Here is a 5,649-nt window from a genome sequence, read left to right as displayed (position 1 = left end):
TCTGCCGGAAAGAGAGATACAACGTAGGTTTTAAATCTAGGATCGAGCATGGTGGCCAAAATGTAGTGCTCTGATTTCAACAGATTGACCACCCGTGAATCCTGGTTAAGCGAATTAAGGGCTCCATCAACAAGTCCCACATGCCTAGCGGAATCGCTCTGTTTTAGCTCCTCCTTCAATGTCTCCAGCTTCTTCTGCAAAAGCCTGATGAGGGGAATGACCTGACTCAGGCTGGCAGTGTCTGAACTGACTTCACGTGTGGCAAGTTCAAAGGGTTGCAGAACCTTGCACAACGTTGAAATCATTCTCCACTGCACTTGAGTCAGGTGCATTCCCCCTCCTTTGCCTATATCGTGGGCAGATGTATAGGCTTGAATGGCCTATTGCTGCTCCTCCATCCTCTGAAGCATATAGAGGGTTGAATTCCACCTCGTTACCACCTCTTGCTTCAGATGATGGCAGGGCAGGTTCAGGAATGTTTGGTGGTGCTCCAGTCTACTGTACGCGGTGCCTGAATGCCGAAAGTGGCCCGCAATTCTTTGGGCCACCGACAGCATCTCTTGCACGCCCCTGTCGTTTTTTAAATAATTCTCCACCACCAAATTCAATGTATGTGCAAAACATGGGACGTGCTGGAATTTGCCCAGATGTAATGCACGCACAATATTGCTGGCATTGTCCGATGTCACAAATCCCCAGGAGAGTCCAATTGGGGTAAGCCATTCTGCGATGATCTTCCTCAGTTGCCGTAAGAGGTTGTCAGCTGTGTGCCTATTCTGGAAAGCGGTGATACAAAGCGTAGCCTGCCTAGGAACGAGTTGGCGTTTGCGAGATGCTGCTACTGGTGCCGCCACTGCTGTTCTTGCTGTGGGAGTCAATACATCTACCCAGTGGGCTGTCACAGTCATATAGTCCTGAGTCTGCCCTGCTCCACTTGTCCACATGTCCGTGGTTAAGTGGACATTGGGTACAACTGCATTTTTTAGGACACTGGTGAGTCTTTTTCTGAGGTCTGTGTACATTTTCGGTATCGCCTGCCTAGAGAAATGGAACCTAGATGGTATTTGGTACCGGGGACACAGTACCTAAATCAAGTCTATAGTTGCCTCTGAATTAACGATGGATACCGGAACCACGTTTCTCACCGCCCAGGCTGCCAAGGCCTGAGTTATCTGCTTTGCAGCAGGATGACTGCTGTGATATTTCATCTTCCTCGCAAAGGACTGTTGGACAGTCAATTGCTTACTGGAAGTAGTACAAGTGGTCTTCCGACTTCCCCTCTGGGATGACGATCGACTCCCAGCAGCAACAACAGCAGTGCCAGCAGCAGTAGGCGTTACACTCAAGGATGCATCGGAGGAATCCCAGGCAGGAGAGGACTCGTCAGACTTGACAGTGACATGGCCTGCAGGACTATTGGCTTTCCTGGGTAAGGAGGAAATTGACACTGAGGGAGTTGGTGGTGTGGTTTGCAGGAGCTTGGTTACAAGAGGAAGGGATTTAGTGGTCAGTGGACTGCTTCCGCTGTCGCCCAAAGTTTTTGAACTTGTCACTGACTTATGATGAATGCGCTGCAGGTGACATATAAGGGAGGATGTTCCGAGGTGGTTAACGTCCTTACCCCTACTTATTACAGCTTGACAAAGGCAACACACGGCTTGACACCTGTTGTCCGCATTTGTGTTTAAATAATTCCACACCGAAGAGCTGATTTTTTTTGTATTTTGACAAGGCATGTCAATGGCCATATTCGTCCCATGGACAACAGGTGTCTCCCCGGGTGCCTGACTTAAACAAACCACCTCACCATCAGAATCCTCCTTGTCAATTTCCTCCCCAGCGCCAGCAACACCCATATCCTCATCCTGGTGTACGTCAACAGTGACATCTTCAATTTGACTATCAGGAACTGGACTGCTTCTTCCAGCACTTGCAGGGGGCGTGCAAATGGTGGAAGGCGCAAGCTCTTCCCGTCCAGTGTTGGGAAGGTCAGGCATCGCAACCGACACAATTGGACTCTCCTTGGGGATTTGTGATTTAGAAGAACGCACAGTTCTTTGCTGTGCTTTTGCCAGCTTAAGTCTTTTCATTTTTCTAGCGAGAGGATGAGTGCTTCCATCCTCATGTGAAGCTGAACCACTAGCCATGAACATAGGCCAGGGCCTCAGCCGTTCCTTGCCACTCCATGTCGTAAATGGCATATTGGCAAGTTTACGCTTCTCCTCAGACGATTTTAATTTTGATTTTTGGGTCATTTTACGGAACTTCTGTTTTTTGGATTTTACATGCTCTCTACTATGACATTGGGCATCGGCCTTGGCAGACGACGTTGATGGCATTTCATCGTCTCGGCCATGACAAGTAGCAGCAGCTTCAGCACGAGGTGGAAGTGGATCTTGATCTTTCCCTATTTTAACCTCCACATTTTTGTTCTCCATTTTAATGTGTGGAATTATATGCCAGTATCAATAGCAATGGCCTACTACTATATTTACTGCGCACAACTGAAATGCACCACAGGTATGGATGGATAGTATACTTGACGACACAGAGGTAGGTACAGCAGTGGCCTACCGTACTGCTATATATAGTATACTGGTGGTCACTGTGTCAGCAAACTGCAAAACTAAAATGCACCACAGGTATAGAATGTAGATGGATAGTATACTTAATGGATGACGACACAGAGGTAGGTACAGCAGTGGCCTACCGTACTGCTATATATAGTATACTGGTGGTCACTGTGTCAGCAAACTGCAAAACTAAAATGCACCACAGGTATAGAATGTAGATGGATAGTATACTTAATGGATGACGACACAGAGGTAGGTACAGCAGTGCACTCTGCACTGTACTCCTCCTATATAATATTAATTATACTGGTGGTCCCCAGTCCCCACAATAAAGCAGCACACTGAGCACAGATATGGAGTGTTTTTCAGGCAGACAACGTATACTGGTGGTCACTGTCAGCAAAACTCTGCACTGTACTCCTGCTATATAAATAATACAGCTGCTCCCCAGTCCCCACAATTAAGCAGTGTGAGCACTCAGCACAGATATATTATGCAGCACACTGAGCACAGATATGGTATGGAGCGTTTTTTTCAGGCAGAGAACGGATAAAAACTGGTGGTCACTTATCAGCAAAACTCTGCACTGTACTCCTCCTAACAGCTGCTCCCCAGTCCTCCCCCAATTAAGCAATAAAGCAATCAACTTCAACAATAAACGGAGAGGACGCCAGCCACGTCGTCTCCCTATCATCTCCAATGCACGAGTGAAAATGGCGGCGACGCGCGGCTGCTTATATAGAATCCGAATCTCGCGAGAATCCGACAGCGGGATGATGACGTTCGGGCGCGCTCGGGTTAGCCGAGCAAGGCGGGAAGGTTCGAACCTGCCTCGGACACGTGTAAAAAGGGAGAAGTTCGGGGGGGTTCGGTTTCCGAGAAACCGAACCCGCTCATCACTAATAATAAGAGACTGCTACTTTTATACATGCACTGGATACTCTATTCTACTGCTGCTGATAGAGTGATACCATTAATTCACATCAGTCTTGAAAATAATATTTGTTCTTCCAGCATATTAATCCATAGTATTAATTACATTTTAGCTATTGTTTTATGCATTTGCATTATATATATGTTTTTAGTGTCAATTGTATAATAAATGTTTCACTCATACGTCAGCTCTCAGGTTTACTACTTTTCCCTGCTATTTTGCGCAGCCTGCTTTCTTGTTCTCCTTCATATTCCATTTAAACACCCACACAGTGTTTACAGCAGCGCATCATATCAGGGTATATATACAGTAGATGTGTGTGTGTGTGTGTGTGTGTGTGTAGTGTTCTGAAACAAAAAATACATATACTGTATATATACATTTCATTGTCCATCCATTTCATTGTCATTTATTCTAAATCACACATTTCTTAGCAGTCATACCCAGGATTAGAACCTATGACCTGCTACACTGAAAGCAGACACTTTACTGATGGAGCTATTTGCTTCTGTACAGGAAGCATGAGAATTCTTACTATGTGCAGTTACGTGTAATTGTCAGAGAAATAACTTCACATAGTTAGAATTCTCATAATTCCTATACAGGAGCAAACAGCTTAATGTATGGTGTCTACTTCCAGAGTAATAGGTCATGGTTTCTAATCCTGGGTATGACACCTGTAAAATGTGTCTCTACAGTATAATAAAAAGGGTGTGATTTGTAGGATGCAGGGACCAGTGAGGAAGTCGGCCACTGAAGAGATAGTGGCAGCTATCAATTAACTTCATTAAATGGTGTCACAGAATGGGATGAGAGGTACCCCCCTTCAGAGTTGGAGCCGGGGGCAGATGACTCCGTTGCCTCCGAGAGTTATGCCTCTGCTCCAAGGCTTAGTACTGAACATTTGCCCCCATTTCTTCCTAGACTATTCTATCCAATTATCTACCACTTATACAGTATAGTATACAAATAACTTTATAGTTTTCATGAAAAACTGCTCCAAGTCCTTTAATTTGCATATTTCAAATAAGCAGATCACATTTTCCATTCTTGCAATGGGAAATGTGATCTACTTGAAGTGTACTTAGGGGAAATGTTTAAATAGACTAGAGATGTGCACTAGAATTTTTTTTGGTTTTGTGTTTTGGTTTTGGATTCGGTTCCGCGGCCGTGTTTTGGATTCGGACGCGTTTTGGCAAAACCTCCCTGAAATTTTTTTGTCGGATTCGGGTGTGTTTTGGATTCGGGTGTTTTTTTTCAAAAACCCCTCAAAACAGCTTAAATCATAGAATTTGGGGGTAATTTTGAATCTTCAGTATTATTAACCTCAATAACCACAATTTCCACTCATTTACAGTCTATTCTGAACACCTCACACCTCACAATATTATTTTTAGTCCTAAAATTTGCACCGAGGTCACTGGATGACTAAGATAAGCGACCCAAGTGGCCGGCACAAACACCTGGCCCATCTAGGAGTGGCACTGCAGTGTCAGACAGGATGGCACTTAAAAAAATTGGTCCCAAACAGCACATGATGCAAAGAAAAGAGAAAAAGCACTGTGGTCGCTGGACGGCAAAGCTAAGCGACACAAACACCTCAATATCACAGGAATTATTTGTTTTAATCAATGGTATTATTGGTCCAAATCACTGGAAGAAAATGACAAAATCACTGGAGTTATTCGTTCTAATCAATGGTATTATTGGTCCAAATCACTGGAAGAAAATTACAAAATCACTGGAATTATTTGTTCTAATCAATGGTATTATTGGTCCAAATCACTGGAAGAAAATGACAAAATCACTGGAATTATTTGGCAAGATCAGTGTAATTAATAATTATAAATCACTGATATTAATTGGTAAAATCTCGCTATCGCCTGCCTATATGAAGTGGAATCTAGATGGGATTTTGTACCGGGGACACAATAACTTCATCAATTGTCTAAATCCCACTGCACTAATGGTGGAAAACGGGCACATGTCTAACAGCGCACTGATTATACTGAGAACTGATTATACTGATCACTGATGATACTACGGAGAACTGACACTGAGCAGCGAGAACAGCACTGGACTATTGTACTGTAGTATACTGGTCACCACAGTGCAGCACTGACACTGAGCACAGATATAAAG

Source organism: Pseudophryne corroboree, chromosome 7 (assembly GCF_028390025.1).
Source record: "Pseudophryne corroboree isolate aPseCor3 chromosome 7, aPseCor3.hap2, whole genome shotgun sequence".
Lineage (NCBI taxonomy): Eukaryota > Metazoa > Chordata > Amphibia > Anura > Myobatrachidae > Pseudophryne > Pseudophryne corroboree.
The sequence above is the reverse complement of the archived record's forward strand: the minus strand, read 5'-3'. Positions refer to the sequence as shown.